The 27,327-nt window shown below is 34.9% G+C and overlaps 1 long non-coding RNA gene across 2 annotated transcripts; it reads right to left on the reverse strand.

Moving 5' to 3' along the window:
* Nucleotides 1-2,707: 2,707 nt before the first annotated feature.
* LOC142642175 (uncharacterized) lies at nt 2,708-11,535 on the reverse strand. Of its 2 annotated transcripts, none has more exons than XR_012845600.1 (4): nt 11,313-11,535; nt 10,065-10,170; nt 3,818-4,139; nt 2,708-3,726 (listed from the first exon to the last, which is right to left on the reverse strand). It is a non-coding gene; the product is annotated as an uncharacterized LOC142642175 (long non-coding RNA). The 2 variants fall into 2 exon arrangements; XR_012845599.1 differs by having other exon boundaries at nt 2,709-3,742.
* Between the last annotated feature and the right edge of the window lie 15,792 nt (nt 11,536-27,327).

The following is a 27,327-nucleotide window of genomic DNA, read 5'->3' on the forward strand; positions in this document are numbered from 1 at the left end:
TAGATACTCGAGCCTGGTATACTCGAGTACTGTGTTGCATGGAACTCGAGTTTACCAAGCTCGAGTACCACATTATTTTTTTTAATCGCATAAATTCCAGCTCAGCAGTGCCACGGTGGCAGAACTGATGAGGAACTCGAGTTTCATAAACTCGAGTACCATTTGGAACTCGAGTTTCTGAAACTTGAGTTCTAGAAAAGTGGTATTTCCCTATTTAGTTCCGAAACAGTGTTTTTTTGCTACAAATTTCTGAAAATTGTGGCATTTGGCCATTTTGGCCTGTGAATTTGTCTTTTGTAGGATAATGAAATTAAATAAGTGGATTTGTGCAAAGAAGAAAGCTAATGGACTTTAATTTTACAAGGGCCATGATGAAGTCAAAGAAGATCATCCCAATTAAATTCAAGTCCAATTGGAGTAAGGAATCAAAGGAAATTTGCACCTAATCGAAGGCCAATTCGGATTAGGATTCCAATTTGCACACCAGTTAGTATTTGTGACATAACTTTTGGATCCGATGTCCAATTGAGATGATTCAAGTTGAGCTGGAACGCTAACTTAAAGAGATACAACTTTGTAGTTTACCAAAAGTCAGAATTCTGAAGTTAAATGGGCCATAAACGTCGGTTAAATGAAACCTAAAAACCTGGAATTTTCTCCAAACGAGAATTCAACTTGTAATAGGATTCCTTGACCTATTTAAAGGCTCTTTAGGAGAAAATTCAGAGGGGAGCTTTTGTAGAACATAATTTAGGTTTTCTTAAAGTTTCTTTACAGTTTTTAGAATTTATTTATGTTATGGCTTGCTAGAAGTCTTGCTAAGGCAAGGGGTGAAACCCAACTGTTTATTGGTATGCTCTTAACAATTATTTATTAGTTTTAATACTTATGTTTTTATGTTTTTTATTGTTTTACTCATCTAGAAAAGCGTTTGGTGCTGTATAATCCTTTGATTTATCTTAGACTCTGGGCACGTTAAATGCTTAGTGTTTCCTGCGAACTAATTCACTAGTTTTGTTTTGCCTAAAATCAATCAATTGCATGAAACTACCTTAGGCAATTAATTCTTGAGTTTTTATTGTTAAATCATCTGACTAAGATCATCCTTCGTAAGAATTTCAGTTGAGTTATAAAATAAATATTGTTAAGACTACCAGTAAATGTGTTATGTGTGGATCGCTAAACCTTAGCGCTTTAATATATTGTTATTTTTTCTCAATTTAAATTACCTTTACTAAACTATCAAAAATCTCTTTAGTTAAACTTTATTATTTTAGTTTTATTCTATTGTGGTTTGCTAATCAATTCCCTTTTCCCTGTGGATTCGACCTCTGACTTTCTGAGTTATTACTTCGCGACAATCCTGCACTTGGGAGCATTATTTAAGTCGCAGCATTTGGTGTGTACAGCTCATTCATTACCGTTGCTTTGTCCGTTACTCTTTATTATTAATGAGCGTAATAAATGCGTAACGTCTTCATTGATCAATGACGGTCTTAATAGCATTGAATGCAAAGGCGTTTATCATCATCAATGGTCTTTTGCCTGTTGGTCCTTCGGTTGTGCTCTGGCGTAGTAAATATCACGCTTGTCATTAATGGAGGATTCATTTAATGCGTACCGTCGTCATTTGTTCAAATGACGAAGCTGGATTGAAGGACGAGGCTAGCTTGATGGACGAAGCTAGCTTTTCTTTTTTAAGACGAGGGTAATTTTTCTCCTCATCAGTTACCTTCAATTATTCATTGCTTATATAATCTATTTGCAAGAATAGTGTTTCTTTGCTTTTTGTTGGCTTAATCTACATATCTTGATGGCCGTAAACTCATAATGGATTTCATTTTCATCTTGCTAATGATTATAAAATACACAACCAAACTGTATGCAAATTTGAAAGACAAATCAAGTGCATGTAAAGTGTAAAAAAATACTTGCCTGTGGTGGTAGTGATGTCTCCATGTCAAACCACTTCTAGGAGAGGGAGAGAGAAAGATTAAAAAAAAAAAAAAATGAGAGAGAAACTTAGTTTGAAAATTGGAGTCAATATAAAATAGCAAAATATTAATATTTGGAAGTGGTATTTGAGGCGGATAAGATTTCAGTTGTGATCAAATTCATCATCTCCTTTCTAATTAGTTTTTTTTTTTTTTTTTTTTTTTTTTTTTTTTCCTTGTAATTCATTTTAATTAGAAATTTTTGTATTCCAATTTTATTTAATTAGTTTTGGGAGTGATATTTGATTCGGATTGGGTTTATCTAATTAGTGTTTGTTGATCTTTGTAATTAGAAGTTGATGTGAACAAAAAGTCTAGTGTTAATCTAATATTAGTCGAATAGAATTCCATAATAGACTTTTTATTTTTATTTTTTATAATACACTACATTGCTGCTTTTTTTATAATACATTTTTATAATACACTACGTTGCTAAAAGATGTATTAGATTTTTTTATATAAATGTTTTCGTAAATCCACTGAATACTACACTAAAAAAAAAAAATTTAAGAATTAGACGTTGCTACAAATCAAGATGCATTAGACCTCTTTTTTTTAAAGTGTAGTATATATTGCTGCAATTTAAGATGCATTAAACTTTTTTTTATATATATAAATGTTTTCTTTTTAAAATCTAATTTTTTTAAAAAAATCTTTAATTTGATGAAGCCACTTGGCACAACCACAACATCTAAGTTCAATTTTTATTATATGGTACTAGTATTATGCCCGTGCAATGCATGGCTTAATAAAAAAATATATCAGTTGCTATCATCTAGGTTCTTGACACTTATAACAGCAGAATGAATCAAGACTTTTGGTACATTTTTAAGAAGTGTAAGTGTTTGTTTTTAGATTCCAACCACTGTGCAAGAGTACTCTTAACTGATAAATTAGGAAGACAACCACTTTTATTGGTAAATATGGAAAAAGGATATATTTTTAAGGCAATAATTTACATCATCAATTAATTGTTAATGAAGTCACAGTATGTGCTTCAGTTGCTTCCTTTTAGGCCTATCATTCTTGTTTCAGGTTTCTCCCAAATCCAAATTTTCTATATCCTTATTTTTCAACTCTTTTCTATTGTTGTTACTAAAGAATCATCCTCGAACTAAGTAAGTTTATTATGAGCAGAAGCTCCACCACCGGTAGAGCTCACTCCCATTTTGGCATATATTGGCATAGTGGTAACACAATTTCTATGTCTCAGATTCTGTATCTTTCCCTTACATTCTTAAAATGCCACTTAAAATATGGCAATCTAAAGAGGTTTAAGTTTCCTATATTCTTATTTCAACGCTTATGGCGTAAATATTAGAACCTTACAATACATCCGACAATCTTCTTGGACTCAAAGCCCTTTTATTGACTTTGCCTATGGCCAAAATCACTGGCATAGAAAGTATTCAATTTCTTGTGCCGTCTCAGTATGCCTATGGTTGTAATCATTGGCATGGCAAAGTATGCAATTTCTTGCAATTCTTTTCCACAGTATCATAACTTGATTCTTAAAAGAAGAAAGGACCTTAATACCTCCTGGTCATTACAAATTTCCACTAATTTTGTGCCAAGATGTTAGTAAGTAGTAGTGCAAATTAAGTGACTAATATGTATACTATTTAACACCACACCACACTCAAGGGTATTGTGCAGTTTACTCAATAGGCATGGGAGGAATACCATGGCTCATTGTCTCACTGTCTCAGAAGTATGTAGTTTTTCTTGTTATCTACAATGAAGCGTACCTAAAAAAATCGTCAGTTTTTTTTTTTTTTTTTTTTTTGTGGTATTCAAAAAAAATAAAATAAAATGAGACACACCTGTTCAGCAATCTTGAACAACCATCCTAACCAACCAAAACCTTCAAAACAAAAATAAAATCGCCACAAAATCTAAAATAGCAGAAGCCCCAACATAACATTTCGCAGTTGATCATATAAAAACCCAAAGATTATATTACCCATTGAACTTGTTTACTGTTTCTTAATGTACAAAACTAACTAAAGTTTACAATGCCCATATGATAAATATAGAAAGGGAAAACAAATGAAAATAAAAGAGAATAAATATATGATGCAATTTTGTCGAAAGGGAGGAAAAGAGTGACCTTGAAGGAGTCGGTGCTTTGGGCTAATAGCATCACTGGGGAAGAGAATAAAAAAGGCCAACAAAACATCACTTTAAGAATTTTATCAAACAGCTTGTATACATGTAAAAGAAACAACACTTAATGAATCGTTTAAAAATTCAAATGTAACAAAAAAACTTCCTAAACATGTATGTATTAGTACTTCCAAATTTATAGTGAAACATGACTGGGTGAATTACAGGAGGAAAGGATGTGGCCAATTCTAATCTAGTGCGTATGTCATCTGACATACACATGTGAAACATCAAGCAAGTGAAAAATCAAGAAACTTTTTTTCTCCTCTTGGTAGGAGCTTTTCTTCTCATCATGGGTGAGATTTTTTTCCACTTACTAGGGGCAGTGGTATTTCCTTCCCATCACTTACTGTGGTGAGTGGGAGCTGAGGTTTTTGTACTATTGTTCTTTCTAGTTTTTCTTGGGGTATTTTTTTTCTTTCCATTTAACGATAAGACACATTCTGATTTGCCATAGGAATTCCTCTCACACACATGGATTCAGATTTCATAGGCAGAATTCAGTGGATAAGCTTGACAGAGGAGGAGGGAGAAATCATAAAAGTTCGATCAGACAATCGTGCGAAAATACTCGAAGAATGCTCTTTGAGCCTAATGGGTCATTTTCATACGATGAGACCAATAAACACTCGAGCAACTAAGAATCTTCTCCGGTCAATTTGGAAATTTGGTCAAGACTTGAAGATCACGGAGGTTGGCAACAGATTGTTTCAGTTTAAATTCTCTACGGAAAGTAAACTGAATTGGGTCTTGAAAAATGGTTCGTGGAGTTTTGATAACCATATATTGTTACTACGAAGATGGGAAAAAGGGATGATAGCTTACTCAGTGGAGTTTGAGTGCATACCAATCTGGGTACAGGTGTGGGGATTACCATTCGATCTTATTACTATGGAGGTTGGCCAGGATATTGGAGAGAGTATTGGGAAGGTACTAGAGGTTGACTGTAAGGCTATTGCAACCGACCAAGCCTGCTTTCTTCGCATTCGGGTGGAATTGCCATTGAAGAAGCCAATCAAGAGAGGGGCTCCAATTCTAAGTCCGGAGGCGGATAAAGTGTGGATCGCATTCTAGTATGAGCAATTGGTTGGCTTGTGTTTCAACTGTGGATTAATTGGACATGAAGCCAGGGACTGCCATCATCCAATATCAAACGTCGAGGAAGACAAGCACTATGGAGAGTGGCTTAGGGCTAGAAGTAGAGTGGCGAAGGATCCAAGGGGGAAGAAATAAGCAAGTCCACCACGGTGTAATACGGAAAGGGCCAAGGACAGTGCTGGGGATCAACCACAACCACCACGGGAGCAACAGAGGGGTGATGCTAACGGCACTGCTGATGTCTGGTGAACCATTACAAGTGAGGAACTTGGCGTGAATCAATGCACAGTGAAAGGAGTTAATGCACCCGTTGTAAATCAGAGTAGCGTGGATCACACTCCTAATTATTCGTATATGTTAACGGATAATTCTGAGGGGGAACACGAAATCGATATTTTAGGAGACAAATTAGTAACTGTGCTGGTTACGTTTATGGAAAAAAATAATGAGGCTATTTGTGGAGCATCAAACTCTGAAACCCTAGCAGCTGAGGCAGGGTTTAATGTGTCACGTGGCATCACACGTGATATGCAAAAGAACCAAGGAACTGAAACTTGAACGTGGAAAAAAAGAGAGAGTCGTGAAACAAAAAACACTAAATCAAGGGTGTTCAAGCGAAGAAAGGGATGAAGTAGTGGGGAAAAAACGTAGGTTTGGGGCTGCACATAAGGATGGTAACACATGCAGAAGGAAAAAAACAAAGGATCTACACAATGATCAATTATGCACAACAGTGGAGGTTGATATTCAGCCCTGCTGAGCACAATGAAAATCATAAGTTGGAACTGCAAGGGGCTTAGGAAACCTTGTGCAAGTGCAGTGCTCTCTCACTTGGTGAGGGAGAAAGCTCCCAACATTTTGTTCTTGATGGAGACAAAACAGATGGTGGACAAGATGAAAAAAACTCAAGCGGACTTACGATATGATAAGTTGTTGGCTGTTCCTTGTGTTCGAAGGGCGGGTGGATTAGCCCTGCTTTGGAAGAATGAGCTTATGCTAGATGTCCAAACCTATTCCTTGAACCACATTGATGCTCGTATCATGACTGACCCAAACTCCCCTTGGAGGCTTACGGGTTTCTATAGCAGACCGGAGGAACAACGGAAGCATGAGTCATGGGGTCTTTTGAAACACCTACACTCTAGAGATACAGTGCCGTGGGTATGCATTGGAGACTACAATGAAATTCTGAGTTCATCGAAGAAACAAGGTCGTTGTCCAAGACATCCTCGGTTCATGGATGAGTTTCATAGTGCATTGCTTCATTGTGGTTTAGTGGACATTGGTTATCAAGGGAATATTTTTACATGGAGAAATGGTAGATGGGGTGAAGCTTTTGTTCAAGAGAGGCTTGATAGGGCTTGTGCAACAATTAAATGGAGGGAATTATTTCCACAGGCAATAGTAAGGCATCTCCATGCATTGTACTCAGACCATGATCCAATCTTACTCAATTTGCAAAGGGATACACAAAACGGAAGAAGGAAAAAATTTCCAAAGAGATTTGAAGAAAAATGGGCTACACATCCAGAGTGTGAGAGCATTATACGTGAAGCTTGGAGTAGAGAAACCTATTCGGGCAGCCCCATGTTTAGGCTATTCTAAAAAATAAGGGAGTGTAGATCGGCCTTGGTAGCATGGAGTAGGAATATGGGAAATTTTAAAACAAGGCTGGAAGAAAAAGAATGGGTTATGGAGGAACTTAAGGCAAGGAATGATGCTGGAAACCTAGACATGATTCAAGCTGTTAAAGGTGAGATCAATGCCCTATTATATCAGGAGGAGTTATCTTGGAGACAAAGATCACGTGCTATATGGTTACTTGCGGGTTACAAGAACACAAAAAAATTTCATCAACGAGCTAGCCAACGCCGAAGACAAAATCACATAGCTGGTTTTATGGATGAGTTGGGGCAGTGGTGTACATCAAATGAAGAGAAGGAGAGGGTGGCAGAGGAATATTTTCAGAGGCTTTACATCACTACAAATTCGAATGGGATGGGGGCAGTCTTGGACAAGGTGGATCGGGTTGTCACTCTGACTATGAATCAAACACTCCTCCAACCTTATTCACCTGATGAGATCAAGCAAGCTATATTCCAAATACACCCTTCAAAGTCTCCAGGCCCGAATGGTATGTCTTCGTTCTTTTTTCAAAAATATTGGAATATAGTAGGGAGTGATATTATAGAAGCTGTGTTGTATGTTTTGAACTTGAGTCATTTCTTGAGAAAAATGAATAACACCCACATTGTACTCATACCTAAGAAAAATGAGTCTAAAATAGTTGCTGACTATAGACCAATTAGCCTTACAAATGTCATCTCCAAATTGGTCTCAAAAGTGTTAGCAAACCGGCTAAAAGTGATCTTGCTCAATGTTATTTCAGATTCACAAAGTGCTTTTGTTCCTAACCATTTAATTACTTATAATACTATAGTAGCATTTGAAGTTTTGCACATGATGAGGAATAAAAGAACAGGGAGACAGGGGTAGATGGCCATCAAACTGGATATTAGCAAGGTGTATGATAGGGTGGAATGGGGTTTTCTCAGAAACATTATGATCAAATTAGGGTTTGATGATCGGTGGGTTCAGCTAGCCATGGAAATTGTTTGTACTGCCTCATATTCGGTGCTTATTAATAGAGAGCCTAAAGGATACATCAATCCAACTTGGGGCATAAAGCAAGGAGACCCATTGTCCCCTTCTATATTCCTTTTATGTGCAGAGGGCCTATCCTCCTTGATTAGACATGCTGTTGCAGCTAGAAATCTTCATAGGATTTTATCTAGCAATAATGGGGTATGCATATCTCACCTTCTGTTTGCAGATGACAGCTTCATTTTTTGCCAGGCTACTGTGGAGGAATGCCAACAACTTCTTTGGCTATTACGGTGTTATGAGGAAGCATCTGGCCAAGCAATTAATAAGCAGAAGACTTCTATTTTTTCAGTCGTAATACAAGGCCCAATGTTAAAAGGAATATTCAGAGAATGATGGGAGTAAGAGTTATAGAGGATTGTGAAAAATATTTGGGCCTCCCAATGGTTGGTGGCAAGTTGAAGGTGAATACTTTTAGGGAGCTTCGGGAGAAAATCTCAAAGAGAGTCATGGGGTGGAAAGAAAAATACATCTCAAAGGCAGGAAGGGAAATTTTAATCAAAACAGTTGCTCAAGCAATACCCACATACACAATGGGAATTTTCAAAATCCCCAAGTCTTTATGTGATACCATAAATTCTATCTTGGCAAAATATTGGTGGGGGCAGACAAAGGAGGAAAGGAAAATCCATTGGATCAATTGGACAAAGTTATGCACTCCTAAACAAAAGGGTGGTATGGGCTTTAGGGATATTCAAGCTTTTAATCTAGCCTTACTAGCTAAACAAGCATGGCGTCTAATCCATAATACCCACTCTCTTTTTTATAGGGTTATTTCCCTAATTGTTCTTTTATGGATGCTGTTTTGGGCCACAATCCCTCTTATGTATGGCGTAGTTTGCTGGCAGCAAGAGAGATTATTAGAGAGGGAGTGTGTTGGAAGGTTGGAGATGGCAGGAAAATTGAAGTATCAACGCATAAGTGGTTATCCCATAAACCTGTGTTCCTGGGGGAGGCTCGGCCAAAAATGTAAGTATGTGAGCTGATGGACACCGAGACTATGCAGTTGGATAGGGAGAAAATTTTCGATCTCTTTACTTATAGAACTCAAATGGAAATCTTGTCCATTCCTTTGCAGAACAACACAGCACGAGACAGCCTGATTTGGAAGGAAAATGGCTGCAAAAATTTCACGGTAAAATTGGCATACCAGGTAGCATTGAGATTAAAGGAACAAGCACAAACTGAGCACTCAAGGGCTAGGTTGGATCAGCCAATATGGAAGAAAATCTGGAAATTAAATGTCCCTCCAAAGGTACGTACATTTCTATGGCGAGCGTGTTCAAATATTCTGCCTACAAGGGGAAATCTGCATAGGCGCAAGCTGCAGGTAGAGCCAACGTGTGGCCTGTGCTGCCAGTGTACAGAAACTGTAGAACATGTGCTGTGGGAGTGCCCGCTAGCCAGGACTGTATGGGCTTTAAGCAGTGGAAAAATCCAGAAATGCACGAATGCAGCTCCAGAATTTTACTCTCTATTCAGGTTGATGATAGACAAGCTTACTCAGCAGGAATTAGAGCAGCGGGCGACGGTGTTGTGGGCGATTTGGAACGCGAGGAATAAGTTCTATTTTGAAAACACCCAACGGCATCCAGAACATATTCTTAGAGAGGCTAACGGTTTTTAATGGAGTATCAGAGATTGAACGCAGCACAAGTGTAGAAGGGTGGCTCTTTCCGTGGTTGGTGGCTCTCAGCTCTACTTTCAGCGTTGTGTAGTCAGGCTACTGGATTATAGTTTCCTTTATTTGGCCTTGGCCTGATTTAGTTTTAGCTGAGGTAGTTTATTCTCAGATGTATTTATTTTATATAAGGCCCTCCTGCTCTGCCCAGGATGTCAATGGCCAATTTTGTAATACTTTAGTCCCTTTACATCAATAATATTTTCTATCAGTTATCTAAAAAAAAAGGTACTTCCAAATTTGCAATTTCAGCCCATATCTAACCAAAGTTGCTTGGACAATATTCAAGTGCATATGAATTAACTTCAGATTAAATTCTCATTCTAAACATATTGGGCATAAATCATTAACTTCAATATGAGAAGAACAAATTCCAAAGCAAATGAAAATTGAAACTCTAATAGATGATGGGAATAAAGTTGAGAATAATAATGAGTTAGGAGAGCAATAAATTGGATTACTTGAGCAAACAAAGTCTTGAAAGCAATGAGAGGTACACATCAGAATCTGTGCTGGACCCGGGAGAACAACTTGCTGCAAGGTTTCGTGAGAAGAGACCTCTATTTCCTGAAAAGTGGAAGTCAAAAAAGCAAGAAATATATGAAATAAAGAAAACACAAAACACAAAACACAAATTGGAAGCAGAAAGTAAAATGAAAATAAAAAACAATTTGTAGTTTTAGTTTTCAAATGGTTCTAGGTTTTTATGCTTTGAAGTTGTGTCCCCAAAACCAAACACAAAAATTTATAACAGAAAACAAAGATTAAAAAAAAATAGTAGGCATGTCAAATTAATCATTTAAATTACGGAAAAAAATGGTGGGAGAAAGAAAGGGTGCATATCAGAGAGACTGAACATCACTAAAATGTGAGAGATATAATTGAAACTTTTCCTTGATGCACCAAACGAAAAGTGACAATGTTTCGATGTTTTTAAATGTAAATACAAAATCAACCACTAGTTAAAAGAATTAAAAGAAGTATAAATTAAGAACCGGAAAAATAAAGGGGAAAATTCGTAAAAACTTACCTTTAATTTTGGTACACATTCTAATGCATTTCATACCTCAATCACTGTGATCAGTGAACGAAGTAGCCTTTATCGACAATTGCAGGAAAAACTTTTTTTTTTTTTTTTTTATTATAAAAAAGCACTCAAATAACTTTACAAAAATGAACAAAGAGAACATAGGAAACCAAAATATATCGAAGAGGTAATGAGAAATATATATCAATTATTAAAAAATTAAATTTAAAAAAAAAACGTAAATGAAATGCCATGCATGTTGGCAGATACCCAAAATGAATGCAACCCAAATAGGCAAAACAAAACCTATTCTAATCCAAATTCCTTAGTCAAAATCCAATATAATCAAAATACCACAAAAACCAAAGAACCAAACGAAAAGGTACAATTGTTTGGCGTACATACGGTCTAGTGAACTCCCTCTTTCTATCCCTGTCTTTTTTTCTTTTGAGTTGTACCGAAACGATTATCCCTCTTATGAACTCTATCTCACGATTTGGGTTTGCGTATTAGAGAGTGTCAGATGAGAGAGGGGATAGATTATGGGCAGTGTATGAGTAAATTATTAAAAAAAATCTAAATCTAAAGCAATCCAACCAAGAAATTCAAACCTAAATTATATTCAATTTCTAGATTTGAAAACGAAAAGGAAAAAAAAAAAAAAAAAAGACAATAACTTTACTGGTTATGGGTACACAGCCTGTCTCTCTAATGTTGGAAGATTTTTCTCTCCCCGGTCCCCACTTGGTGCCTTCTCTGTTTACCGTTCTGGCAAAGTTTTGGGTCTGCAAAATTGTTTTTTGAAACTTTTTGATTTCGTTGCCTCTCTCTGGATCACTGGGTTTTTTTAGATCTCTCTCCTTCTCCGTTCTCGGTATTGCAAGTTTTTTTTTTTTTGGGAGTATTGCAAGCCCTTTTAAGTTTTAATTGTATTATAACCGGTTAGGTTTGCTTTTATACCGAGAGGCTCTTAAACGGTGTTGTAGCATTACCAAACAACATTATTTATCGCTTTTTAACTTGGATGTAGCTGAATTTTAGATAGACATTTTTTCTACATGGCAGCATGCCCTTAATTGCTGAAAAAGACTTTTGTTATTATATATAGTATATGATAATATAAGACAACACCTATATAGATAGACAATATTGATTTCTTATTTAATGACTGAAAACTTTAACAATTGGGCTAATATAAGACAACACCTATTTCAATATTGAGAGATAGGACGAAGAGCCACGTAAGTCAATTGAAATCTCACAATAATTCTAACGAAAACATTCACGGTTTAGATCAGCCCTCTCTCAACTATTAAATTACCACCCCTTAAAAATAAAAAAAATTAAAAAGATTGAGAGATAGGCCTTCCTTAAATAAAAGATGATTGTAAGAAAATTTAAAATGCCCCCAAATCGGATTACAAAACAGCCCAACCAAAGTCAATGGGTATAAGATAGTATCTTGGAATTAGATATGCATTTGCACCCTTGACCAATGTAAGTATGAAGTTATGCACTTCTTTCTTTTCTTCGGGGTTTTTATGTTCATTTATTATTATTATAATTATTATTAAAAAAATTTCTATCAAACCTCCCAATGATAGGTTAAAGGGCACATTATTACATAATCAAGAATTTTTGTTTGATGCTCTGTAGCCTAATTAGCACCTCCCAATGCACAAAATATTTGGAGTTTTAAGGAAAATAGTGTTTGAGTTGAGGGTTAATATCATATTGTCACTATCTCAAAAAAAAAGAAAAAAAAGAAGATACTGTCACTATTATAAGCATTCACACAGTGTCTTTGTAAAAAAGAATAAGTCCCACATTTTGCCCAACCAATTCCCAAAATTGTCCACATTAACTTATGTTTGTAAAATCTATCCACAACTATGATATTCATGTAAATTTATACTGTCACTATTATTTTAAAAATTCAATAAAATTTGATATTTTAATAAGATAAAATTTAGGATAAATAATTTAATATGAGTATTTTTGAAAAATAATTATGTAAAATATAAAAATAAATTACTATGCTAAAATAAACATTAATTTGTGCTGGAGTCTAGGCTAAGAAAAGGCTAAACCCCTTAAAAGAGGCACTTTTCGTTTACCTCCAAAACCAATTCAAAGTATCCATATATTCATTTTAAAAGAAAAACAAAAAATAATTTATCCTAACAGCAGATTTCCCACATTATTCAAGAATAAAATATGCTATCATACTCTACAACCAAACAGACCCTTAGCAAGGACTATACACCCTATATCTTTTCCGTTGCCCAAAAAATAAAAATAAAAAGTTCATAAAATTATATGTGCGCGAAATTTAAAGAAAGACTCTCAACACAAGTCTCAATATCATAGGCAAGAAAGCTTCAAGAAAACTAGTAATAGCTCCAAGAAAACAAGGTACATTCTTGTTGCTTTGCTTCATTCTTAGTTCCATAGCATCACTGTGATTCTTAGTTGTATTACATTTCTTTATACGTGCAAAACCATTTCTCATTCACAAACACATTATCTTTCACAACTTTCTTTAGTTTTTGCCTTCCATGCATGCTGGAACATTATAAATCTTGCATATTTGAATTTTTACAATTCTTGTTAATGTTAGCATTGTTCAGCTAGTTTGGTGAGTTTGTCTTCTTCTTCTGTTCAAAACTTTCCACACTTAGTTTCTTGTTAACCAAGAAACCATTCATTATTTTGATATTCTGTACAATTACAATTTATAAGAATAATCGCTTTGAAGGCATTGCTATGTGAATCTAAAGAAAATTATTAGGCCCATAACAGATTAGGATTAGTAAAACACTGAAATTTATATGGTGCTTCTAGCTTTTATTTTTTATTGGATTCTTTACAGTTTTTTCATACAGTGGAAAATTTATCTGTATGTTCAAATCTAATGAATTTTATTACGGCTTAAAGTTTGTGTTACTCTGGTCCTAAAGATGTGCATGGTTGCCTTGTTTTTGGACTCTAAACCCTTTGGGTTGTCAATTTAGATGGATGTATTTCTTGGAGTCCTGATTCTCACCTGGCATTTGGAAATGTAGTTTTTGGATGATATTAGAGTTAATTAGCCCTTTCCTTAGAACTTTACAAATTTCATTTATTTGCTATATCAGATGGGACACAAACAACGGCCTTCTTATGGAAGATCTCTTCTTCCAGAATTTGAAGCTCAAGAGTAGCCTGATTCAAGCCCTTCAACCAGAAAAAACCAATTGGATCCACCAAGGTTGGAACAGGGACTGGAGCCTGATGAAAAAGGATCACGCAACTTAGCGTGGAAGCCTAATTTAAGCCAAAACTCTGTACCCAAAATAAACAGCATCAATCAAGTTAGTGTGGTAGCGATTTGCTTGACAGAATTTTCATAATTCAAAGTTTATTTTTATGTTGGTCTTGCATGAGAATTAATAGTCATGGATAAGCTAAATACATTTTATAGTTGAGTTTTTACTAGTTTTTATAATAGCATATTATAAAAATGACCCTTGCATTAAATAAAATAATAATAAACCTAATAAAGTTTAGGACCTATAAATTAAATACAACTGACCAAGAGTACATAGACTTGCAAATTTAAATTAAAAATAAACACATAGATCCTTATTTATGTTAGTATTGGTAATTTGGATACTTATACCCTAGTATGGTAGACAGATCGTGGAGATGACACCTGCACTTCCTCCACTTCGGGCTGAAACTAATGCTAATACATCCAATATAGTCCAGGGGAAACAGGTTGAAGCATCAGTGATCCCATCACAACCTTCAAGGTGATTTTCTTGTTGAATTTGTGGGTAGTGTCTGAGTATGGCTTTAGTTTTGAACCTGAGCTTCTATGAGCCTTGCCTTCTTATTTTAATGTGATTCCTTACAGAAAGAGGAAAATGGTATCTGGAAATGATCCTGATCAGGTCCTTGAATCACCTGGAGATATCTCTCACTGTGCAAGTCATTTAGCGGTAATACATTGACTGGTGATTTGTAATTCCTCTCCTGCTCTACCTCTAGTCCTCTACACTTTTGTCCTTGTGAATGGCTCTGCATGCTTGTGCAAGTTAATTTTTTTTATGAGATTTTAGTTTAATAGTCATCTAGGAGTCCTGATACTACTAGGATAAGAAAGAGTCTTATACATATATTTGTGCTCAATATACTCAAAGACAGATGAAGTTGATCAATAACATACTAATGGGGCCATTTGATGCTGGGCTATGTCATTTTTCTTCATGGTGATTGGTGAGATACACTCACCTAAAGAATTGTAGTACAACTTATAATCTGTGTTACTCCGGTCATAAAGATATGCATGGTTGTCTTGTTCTTCAAGTCTAAAACCCTATGGCTTGTCGATTGCGATGGACGAATTTCTTGGACTACTAGGAAGAAGTGAAGCCACTGTAAACAAGCTAAAGCCATACTGACTGAACTCTGGAACTGGTTTCAACAATTTCACTGTAAAATTCATGTTGAGAGACTATTTAAATGATAGTTCATGTTCAAAATATAAATGAAAGAGTTTGATAGTTGGAAATATTTAATGCCTCAAGCATCCTGGATCAAGTATTCAGATTATTCTCTAAAGGTTTAAAATTTATGTAGTATAAGTAATAGTTAATTAGCCCTTCCATAGAAACTTACAAATTTCATTCATTTGCTATATCAGATGGGACATGGACACCAGCCTTCTATACCCATATCAGAAGCTCAAGTTATTGGAGAAGCAGAACACCAATTGGATTTGCCAAGGACGCATGCAAGCCAAATGTCTACATCCAGGGTAAGCAGCATCATTAATCAAGTTAGTGTGGCACCAATGTAGTTGACAGAACATTTTCATGATTTTAAAGTGTACATTTTGTGTTGGCCTTGCATGAGGCTTCTGCTAACAGAACTGGATATGCTAAATACATTTTACATTTGAGTTTTTACTAGGTCATGTAGAGATAGTAATTAGCCCTTCCTTAGAAGCTTACAAATTCCTTTCATTTGCTCTATTAGATGGGACAGAGACAGCAGTCTTCTGTAAGAAAATATCCTCTTCCTGAATTAGAAGCTCATGTGCAGCCTCATTCAAGCCCTTCAACCATAAAAAACCAATTGGATCCGCCAAGGTTGGAACAAGGACAAGTGCCTGCTGAAAAAGGATCACGCCACTTTGTGTGGATGCCTCATTTAAGCCAAATGCCTGCAACCAGATCATGCAGCCTTGATCAAGTTAGTGTGGCGGTGATTTTTTTGACAGTAATTTCATAGTTTAAAGTGTATTTTTATGTTGATCTTGCATGAGACTAAATAGACATGGATAATATAAATTCATTTTACAGTTGAGTTCAAGCTGATATAGTGGTTATCCATTCCATGCTTAACTGATGAATGTGCAAATTAGTTTTTTTATGAGATTTTAGTTTAATAGTCAAACTAGGAGTCCTAATACTACTAAGATAAGAAAGAATCTAATATATGTAATTGTGCTCAATGTAGTCAAAGAGAGATGAAATTGATCAATAACATACTAATGGGGCCACTTAATGTTGGGCTCAGAATTGTAGTACAACTTAAAATCTGTGTTACTCTGGTCCTAAATATATGCATGGTTGTCTTGTTCTTGAAGTATAAAGCCCTTTGGGATATCAATTGAGATGGAAGCATTTCTCGGAGTCATTTTTCATTAGCCTAATTGTCAGGTTACAATTAATGAAATTGTCACAACTTATTGTAAATGATCCTAAATGGTGTTCCTAACATGATATTAAGCAAGATCTATGCATCTAATAATATTTTTGGCATTAAATGTCACTGTAAAGTGAGATTTTTCAACTATATAATACAAAGTCATCCATACTATATTTATTTAGCCGAGTGAAAATTTTCCATGATTTAGATCTCAACTGGATTTGTTTGCTCACAGTCAGTTGTCAAGCCAGCTTTATTATACATAATCTGGAAATAATTTGGATTGCTGTATCATTTTCTTTTTCTCATTAATTGTTGGTAATTTTTTAATGCATTTCCTAAATACCTAAATTGGTTACATGCATCCAGGTTCCTGTGAGTCATCAGCCACTTTGGAGATTTACCAATTTTGGTTACTTCAACTGGCTTTGGACTTTGATTGTTTGTTTCTTAAGAGTGGTTCTGTATTCCCTTTTTATTTACAAAGGAATGGAAAGGGAAAAAGATGAATAGCCCTTCTTGTAGTATAAGTAACAGTTAATTAGCCCTTCTTTAGAAACTTACAAATTTCATTAATTAGCCCTTCCTTGGAAATGGACTCCGGCGTGCTATATCCGTATCAGAAGCTCGAGAGACTAGAGAAGCAGAACATTTTCATTCAAGCCAAATGTCTGCATCCAGGGTAAGCACCATCATTAATCAAGTTAGTGCACCAATGTGTTTGACAGAACATTTTCAAGATTTTATAGTGTGCGATTTATGTTGGTCTTGCATTACTTCTGCTAACAGAAATGGATAAGCTAGATACATTTTACAGTTGAGTTTTTACTAGGTCAAGTTGATATAGCAGTTATCCAGTCCATGCTTAATTGATGAGTTCTATTTCTTGTATTGTCCAACTCCAACTATGGTTGATGCTGTCATTTATGGTGTCTTGATGAAGTTCAATTCAATCACTGCTCAGGAGGCTGAACAACAGAGAAGTTTGGTGGTTGGCAATGATAAAGAAATTGAAACGCTTCAAGGTAATCTACAAACCATGAAGGCGGAGCTCAAAGAGGTTGAGAAAAGTCAATTTGCACAAAAGTTTTGGTTTGAAAAGCTCAAGCACATATCCTCTGAGATGAATGCCGTTCTTGACGAGTGGAACACTCCAATGATCAAAATGAAAGTTTGGAATGAAGAGATTGTGCAGAAGGTATGCTCTTCCATTGCCTCACTTTTATGCTGTTTCTGCTAAGTTGAAAACTTGTCCTGTGTCATGACATTGCTTGCAAGAGTAAAGAAATTAGATGAGATTGTAGGACAGCGAGGGATACATTTTGAGGTGTACACTTTATGTTGGTCTTGCATGAAATGTGGGAGGCAATCCTTTTGCTTTCAAAAGGGAGCTTGTGCATTCACATACTGTTCATTTCCTTTTGAAATCACATTTGCTATCCAATGAGCAGCAGCAAGAGAGAAGGAAAGAGAGAGATTTGATCGCCCAGGCTAAGAGGGATGATCTCAAAATGGCATACCAAACTTCTGCTTCTCGGGCTTCCTCAACTCAGTCGAATACAGAGGGACTAGCGGTGTATGAAGATAATGTGCAGAATTTCATCAACGTGAATGAAGATCCCTGCACGATCTACAAGCCAGATAATGAGGTGGGTTATATCAATTCTCAAACCTGTAATATCATACAGGTTCTCTTAGTCCTATATTCTGGGTCTTTTTACGTGGCTAAGTTTTGTTCTTTTTTCTTTTTTCTTTTTGGCTCAAGGAGTTGAGGAATAGTGCTGTTGGGTCTTTGACTCCAGAGGTAAGGTGTTCTTTATATTTATCAATATGTACTCAGGATTTAAAAAAAAAAAAAAAAAAAAATTATAATCCAATTATCACAACAAGTAGATCTGAGGAATTTGAACCTTGATACTCTTTAAAAAAGAGACCAGTTATAATCCAATTTTATAATGTCATTCAACTTTTGCTATTTGTACTCAAATCTTGCTTGTTTGGATTAAGCACTTTTGACACCATTTTTGGTTTTTAAATATCTCCACCTTGAACTTATCCGAATACATCCATTATATCTTTTGCCCAGGAGAGACAGGTTGAAGCACTTGTGAACCCATTACCACCTTCAAGGTGATTTTCTTTGTTTCAGCCAGAATTTATGGGTAGTTTCTGATGGAAGAGTTTGGCTTTAGTTTTGCACCTGATCTTCTATTAACCTTGCCTTCTTATTTTAGAGCGATTCCTCACAGTGAACAACCTGGAAAAATTCCTGATCAATACTTTGAACAACCTGCTGATGGTAATCTCTCCCTGTGCAAAGCCATTTAGATGTGATTAACTTGGAGCTTCAGTTTCAAGTGTACAAATGAACATTAAAGGGCATGTATTGTGGATAAACATGAGCTTCCAAATGGCTAAAATGTCTCATGAACTTCATGGTTTGAAAACTTGCTTGACCATTTATACCAAAATACTTAAAATCATTGCTTGCTTCATCTGTGATAGGGGCCAAAGACCAACTATTTCCTGAAGACCTACGATGGGCTGATAGCCTACTGGAAGATCATGATCCATTGGTTAACCTACAAGAAGATTTAGAAGATGATCAAAAACAGTGAAGATCATATCTCATATACTTATGTGAGAGATGTAGAGATATAAATATGATGAGTTAAGCAGATCTTCTTGTTATAACAATCTGCTTATTTAGAAGTTTGTTTTTGTTGACAACCTTGTAAATGTATGAAGGGATATGCTGATGTTTTTGTAACCACCTTCAATTGTTTAGAAGACAACAAAACTTCATACGTTGTGATATTGATGGATGTTCACTGATCTTACAAATCCTGGTGTACAATCCAGTGGCGGATCCAAGAATTTTTTTCAAGGTGTTCACAAAGAAACTTAAATTATACAAAAAGATAAATTCATATATTGAAAACAACAAAAAAAAAAAAGCAAAAAAAAAAAAAAAAACCCATGTACATGAAGTTTTACAATTTTCTTCTTCGAATTTTTTTTTTGAAATCGTTGCATGATAACCTCATTATCAATGCTACAAGTTGCATCTTTTTCAAAATTTTAGTTAAATAAATTTTTTCTTGGATTTTTCTTTTTTATTGTAAAGGCTCAATATATTGTTAAGAGGAACAAAGTTTGAGGACAAAATTTAACTACAAACTTAGTTGTAGCTTAATACTACAACTTTCACTAAACAAATTAACATGGCAACATATTTTAAAAATCTAATCATTGAATTGTATGTTCTTTATATTCTTAAAACACATGCCAAATTTCATGTTAATCGAATGTTATTTACTATTTGATCTATAAACTTATTTTTTGCATATAATTTTAAACTACAAAAACTCGAAATTTAAATATTTGACTGATGACATAAGCTATTGATCTTTGATCTTCTTGAAATTTTGCAAGCATGGAGGATATAAGAAAAAAAAAAAGTAATATAATGTGGATTTTTCAAAATTCGTATCCATTAAAAAAAATATTGAGTGGAGTTGTAACCTTAGTAGTTATGTTGTTGCTAAACTTTGTTCAAAGTTTAATTATATTGAGCTTAAAAAAATTTAGAGTGGTCACACATTTTTTTAAGAGTAAAAAAATCATAAAATTTTTAAATTTTATATATAATAATGATTTTTTTTCCAGGTCAAGGTGGTCTTGTGACCACCCTGGCTCTAACGTGGAATCGCTGGTGGCACAATCATGTATTTGCTCTCCTCCTCTTCTATTTTTTTCTTTTTCTTTTTCTGTGTTTGGATTAATAATTCAAAAAAATTATTATAATTTTGAAAATGATGGGAATTTTAGTCTCATCAATTTTAATCTCTATTTTTTAGATAGATATGTATAAAAATTATGAAATTAGAGTATTTTAATATAGGACAAAGTTTAACAACAAAATTGGTTGTAGTTTAAGGCTACAAACTCACTCAATAAAATAAATTTTACAACATATTTTGAAAATCTAACCGTTGAATTACATATTCTTTATGCTCTTAATACACATACCAAATTTTGTGTCAATCAGATATTATTTACTATATAATCTATAAGTTTATATTTTGTACATAATTTGAAATTACAAAAACATGCAATTTAAAAAATTTATTGATGACATAGCTATTGATCTTTAATTTTCTTGAAAATTTTCAAGTATGGAGGATATAAGAAGAATATATAATTCAATTGTAGATTTGTCAAAATTCACCACCAAGAAAAAGATATTAAATAAATTTGTAGCCTAAGACTACAAGTAATTTTATAGCTAAATTTTGTCCTTTAATATATACACTAATGATGTTATGGCAATAATTTGGTGTTGGTGTAAGTGTGTCTTATAATGGTAGTGGTGGTGTCTGTGACAGTGGCAGCTCCTTGGGTTAGCAGAGCAGTCGACCAAACTGCTAAAAAGCTCAAAAACCCTTTAGCCAACTTCCTTCAAAACAATGTCATTTTAAATTTGACGTAGTATTTAAAAAAAAAAAAATTGATACAAGACTGAGTATTAACATTTTTTTAAAGTGAAGTATAAATTAATTTTATTGAGTTACATTTGCTAATTTTTTTTTCTCCTTTTTTTATAGGGGCGATTTTGAAACAGATGCAAGCAAACTAACATAAATATTGGGAGGTATTTAGGGGGAGGAATTTAATGAGGAAAATCAAAAGGCACATTTATTTAGAAGTAATTTTAAGAAGCAAATTTTCAAGAGCCTTGTTTTGTCTCAACTTGTTGGCACTTTTTAGTGTTTCCAAAGAGCACATTAAGGTTCAAATTTCTAGTCTCTAATTATTGAATTATAAAAAATAAAATAATAAAAAAGGAAGAAAATCAAGAATATGCATTTAAATTTAAATTTAAATTTATTTACGAGTGATTTAAAAACATAATAAAGTATATAACTAAACTTATTGACACATGTCTCACAAATTAAACTCGTTAGCTAGGTTTGCTAGGCTTATTTCAAATGATGTAATCTGGATTGAGGACTCTCCTCCTCTTGCTTTGGAATCTCTGTACTTTGATTTAGCTCATATTGCTATTTAGTATATTGAATGAAAAATATGTTAGGAATAGGAATAGGTATATTAAACTCGTTGGTCATGGCTTCAGTCTTGCTTACAAGGTGTCAGCGCTGAGGTGCGGATCCTTGCAGCCGCATTTTTCTTTATTTTCCCTTATTCCATGACCGGTTGAACCGGCCTACGGTTCGTCCATTTTTTCCGGTTGAACTGTGGTTCATTCGGTTCTCTCAGCTTTCAGTATACCCGGTTCTTTAAGCTTAAAAAACCGAATTTCGGACCGGTTCCCGGTTGTTCTGGTCAGACCACCTGGTCCGGTCCGGGTTTCAAAACAGTGTTCATTGGTACTGTTCCCAGATTTTTTTTAATATAATTTTTTAATTATGTTCTTCCTTCTCTTTTCGACCATAAATCAAAGCTTTCCTCTTTTGAAACCTAAGTATGCTTTTGAAACTGTTCTAAACCCAAAAATACAGAAATCCTCTTAAACTTTAACCCACAACCATCACTCAGACAAATTCTCTAATTTGTGCTATGCCATATCGGTATGCATACTATACATGATATGCTTCTCTTAGAATATATGTTACTATATGTTATACGTGATAATTATAATTATCTGATTCTATGGTTCCTAGAAATGGATTTTGGAGCTTGCCCAAACCTAATACACGTTTAACTTGCCTTACCTTTTTGCTCATATAGTTTGTGATTAGTGAATGATAAAACTTGATTTGTAAAAGTGAATATACATTTACGTAGTCAAATTCAAAGATGGGATATAAAGACGAGTACAGACTAACAAAAACATAACTAAAGGATGAATGTTGTACTGACACACCATATATAATAGTCATGGACTTTCCCCTTTTAAACCTTTGCACATTTTATTTACTTGAGATAATAAGTGAGACAAGCATCAGCTCACAATTAACGAAATTTTCATGACTTATTGTACATGCTCCTAAATGGTTTTTGTAAACATGATTATTCAGCAAGATCTATTTTTGTCTAATAATTGTTTTTAGCAGGAATACATGTCACTGTATGCAGAGGTTTTTGAATGATATGATACAATTCATCCATACAAAACCTTTTATGGCCAAGTGAAAATTTTGCTTGATTTCAATCTCAATTGGATTTGCTTACTTACTTTTAGAGGTTAGTTTTAAAAGTATTTAGAGATTTACAAGGTAACCCTGTCAGTGGTCAGGCCAGCTTTATTATACTTATTTCTGGAAAATAATGAGGATCGCTTTATGATATCTATTTACATTTTAGTTGTTGGTAATTTGTTTATGTTTTTCCGGAATATCTAAAATTGGTTACATGCATCATGGTACCTGTGCATACAAAACGGGATTTGTCTTGTGAGTCATCATCCACATTGGTGGTTTACCAATTTTGATTACTTTATCAGGCTTTGAGCTTTGATTGTTGTAGTTTTCTTAAGGGTTGTTGTGTCTTCCCTTTTTTATTTACAAAGAAATGGAAAGGGGAAAATATCAATAGTAAGTCAGTAAACATTCTCTTGCACTATTAGGAATATTAAGTGAAGCCACTGTAAACAAGCTAAGGCCATGCTGACTGAACTCTGCAATTGGTTTCAACAATTTCACTGAAAAACTCATGTTGAAAGACTATTTTATTGATAGTTTTGGTCATGACCCTAATTCTTTAAATATTCTTTTTTTCAAAATTTAAATGAAAAAAGATTGATAGATGGGTATGTGTTATTGCTCAAGCACCCTGGATCAAGTCTTCAGATTATTATCAAATGGTTTTGAAATTTTTGTAGTATATGTAATAATTAATTAGCCCTTCCTTATAAGCTTACAAATTTTATTCATTTGTGATTCAAACCTCAATCAACACACTTTGAGACTCAATAAATAATATTGGAATACTTGCCCAAGATAGCTAAAATTCATATTTTTATAGAAACCCCGATCCAACGTTTATAAATGAAACGTGAACCAAAGGTATAAGTAACAGACCTCGACCCAATGATTGTAACTGAATCACGAACTGAAGGTATAAATTTGAATGCCACAAGGAAGAATCCCTGATAAGTTTACAGTTCTTGAAGAACCAAAAGAAGAAGCAAAACCTCACATGTTTTCTAATTTTTATTCAATAAATCCCCCAGTACAATGAGTGCATGCTATTTATAAGACATGACCGAAAATATGAAAATATAAAAAAACGTACGAAATAATAGAATACTAAATTAAGGTTGATTTGGCCTAAAATTAGCAGCTCCAGAATAAGAAAAATAGCTATTAATTGGTATGGAGCTAGAAAGTCAATCAACCATTAATCCACACTATAAATCACGCCTAATTATGCCTTAATATCAGCCCTATCAATAGCTTGGATTAAATTTATTACACCTTCATCTTCCTTTGGGCCAAGCTTGGAATGTCATGTGTTAGAATCAGCCAAAATCTCTTAAATCAGCCAATTAAGTGCTTCTTTGATCTTTTTGGATCTTACTCTAGTAATAGGCCCAATTTGAACATACAATGGATCCTTTAATACTTGTTGATCCTATTTGTTCCCCCTCTCTTCAAAAGGATTCGTCCTCGAATCGTCACCTACATCAAAAGAAGAAAGATCAGAAACATTAAATGTAGCATTAATGTTATTCTCACCTGGAAGATCCAACTTGTATGCATTATCATTGATTCTCGCAAGGACTTGAAATGGACCATCACCTCTAAGATGTAACTTGGACCACCTACGGATTGGAAATTGTTCCTTTCTCGTATGCACCCAAACCCAATCACTAGGTTCAAAGAGGACTTGTCGACGGCCCATGTTGGTTTTGGTCGCATATTGCTCATTTTTCTTTTCTATATGTTGCCATACACTTTCATGGACTTTCTTCACCATCTCAGCCTTCTTTTGACCATCCAAACTAGTCATTTCATTAACTGGCAAAGGCAACAACTCCAAAGGACTTAGTGGATTAAAAGCAAAAACAATCTCACATGGTGAAAAATTCGTAGTAGAATGAACACTCCAATTATATGCAAACTCAATGAATGGCAAACAATCCTCCCAAATTTTCAAGATCTTCTGAATTATAGTACGCAACAAAGTAAATAAAGTTCTATTCACTACCTTAGTTTGTCTATCCATTTGGGGGTGACAAGTAGTAAAAAACAATAGTTTAGTCTCCAACTTTCCCCACAAAAATTTCCAAAAATAGCTAAGGAACTTAACATCACGATCAGACACAATACTCCTAGGAACACCATGCAGCCGTACTATCTCTCTAAAGAACAAATCAATAATGTGGATTGCATCATCGGTTTTATGACAAGATATAAAATGTGCTATCTTTGAAAACCTATCAACAACCAAAAAAATCGAATCCCTACCTTTCCTTAACCTAGGCAAACCCTAAAACAAAATCCATAGAAATATCAACCCAAGGTGCACTAGGTACGAGCAGAGGAGTGTATAATCCATGTGGTAAGACTCTAGATTTGGCCTGCCTATAGGTAACGCATTTAGCACAAACTCTCTCCACATCACGTTTCATCTTTGGCCAAAAAAAATGTTCATGTAACACGTCTAAAGTCATCCTTACACCTAAATGACCTGTTAAACCACCTCCATGTGCTTCACGCACAAGCAACTCACACATAGAATTATTAGGCACACAAAGTCTATTCTCTCTAAACAAGTACCCATATAGTCTATAGAATTTACCAAACGCTTCCTTCTAACACGCTCCATAAAGTCATCATCATTAGCAAAAAATTCCTTAACATATTCAAAACCCAATAGCTTTGCATTTAAAGTAAAGACAAGGGCATACCTTCTTGATAATGCATTAGCCACAGTATTTTCCTTCCCTTCTTTGTATTTGATTACATAAGGGAAGGTCTCAATGAATTCCACCCACCTTGTCCTTTCAAGTGCTTCAAGGACTCACGGTCAATATGTATGACAAATTCTTTCGGCCAAAGGTAATGTTGTCAAGTCTCCAATGCTCTCACCAATGCATAAAGCTCCTTATCATATGTTGGGTAGTTCAAAGCTGCCCCATTTAGCTTTTCACTAAAATAGGCTATTAGCCGCTTCTCCTGCATCAAAACAGCTCCAATACCTATTCCTGAGGCACCACACTCAATCTCAAAAGTTTTAGAAAAATCAAGTAATGCTAATAAAGGAGCACCACATAAGCTTTCTTTAATTTCAATAAATGCACGATCTTGCTCACTTCCCCATTTAAAACCCACAGATTATTTTAACAATTTCAGTGATTGGTGCGGCTAGTGTACTAAAATCTTTGACAAATCGGCGATAAAAACTAGTCAAACCATGAAAACTTCTTACCTCAATGATTGACTTAGGTGTGGGCTATTCCTTGATAGCCTTCACCTTTTCCTCATCCATCTCAATTCCTTTCGCGCTAACAACATAACCAAGAAACGCAACTTTGTCCATGCAAAAGGAACATTTCTTTGAATTGACATATAGTTTTTCTTTTCTCAAAATAGCAAGCACATAATGTAAATGATCAATATGCTCATCTAAGTTCTTGGTATACACCAAAATATCATAAAAATAGACCACAACGAATTTGCTTATAAACGCATGCAATGCATGATTCATTAACCTCATGAATGTACTTGGTGCATTAGTTAGACCAAAAGGCATTACCAACCACTCATACAATCCATATTTAGTTTTGAAGGCAGTTTTTCATTCATCACCCTGTTTCATCCTAATTTGAAGATACCCACTTTTCAAATCAATTTTTGTGAAAATACATGACCCATTCAATTCATCCAACATGTCATCTAGCCTAGGGATGGGATTTCTGTACTTTACCGTAATGTTGTTGATAGCTCTGCAATCAACACACATTCTTCAAGTTCTATCCTTCTTAGGCACAAGCAGCACCAGCACCATGCACAAACTCATGCTCTCTCTCACATGTCTTTTGGTCAGCAACTCCTCAACTTGCCTTTGAAGTTTCTTTGTCTCCTTCAGATTGTTCCTATAGGCTGGTCAATTAGGAATTGTCGCACTTGGCACAAAATCAATTTTATGCTCTATTTCTCTTATAGGTGGCAATCCACTAGGCACATTGTTAGGAAACACATCCTCATATTCCTGTAATAAAGAGACAACAACACTAGGCAAAGATTCATCAAGCTGGTTTGTATAAAAAACACTCTTGATGATAGGCCAAAAATGTATTGACCCCTTGTGATAAATTAAGTTGATTAATTAGCCAAGTTATTAATTAATCAAATTAACATGCAAAACGCGTGGTAGCACAAACAAATCACCAATTAAACTAAGTATGCAGCGGAAATTAAATGATACGGTGATTTGTTTACGAATGGGAAAAACCTACACGGCAAAAATCCCACCGGGTGATTTTAAGGTCACCACTCCCGAAATTCCACTATTATCACAACAAGCGGTTACAAGTAAAGGAATCCTAAGTACCTTACCAACCTACAGTTGAACCCTTACCCCAATACCCAATTGGACTTGTTTTGTAGTAACAATTTCTCCTTTCAATGCACGACTCCCAAGTATGTGACTAACCAATTGCGCGGATCCCAATACGCGGTTTACTTCTTTGCACGAATCCCGGTACGTGACTAACTCCACAGCAACCCTTTGATTGTTGTAATTGATTTGCAGCAGCTTCACAAAAAAACACCAATAAGATCTTCAATGTTGGTGCAAGAGACTTTGCTTCGTTACAGAACCCAAAGGCATACAAGAAACGCAGCAAGAACTCTTTCTTCTGTAGGAGGAGGCTAGGGTTTCAAAAAGAAAACCTTATGAAGCTTTCTAGGGTTAGGTTTTTCTTTTTCCACCTCCTTTTAAATAGGGGCTTAATGGGCTTTCGTATTCCAAATAGATTTACACAAACTTGGGTTTTCCTAGTCCAATAAGAATTATACAAACCCATAAAC

The sequence above is a fragment of the Castanea sativa genome, chromosome 7 (assembly GCF_040712315.1).
Source record: "Castanea sativa cultivar Marrone di Chiusa Pesio chromosome 7, ASM4071231v1".
In the NCBI taxonomy this organism is placed as follows: Eukaryota; Viridiplantae; Streptophyta; class Magnoliopsida; order Fagales; family Fagaceae; genus Castanea; species Castanea sativa.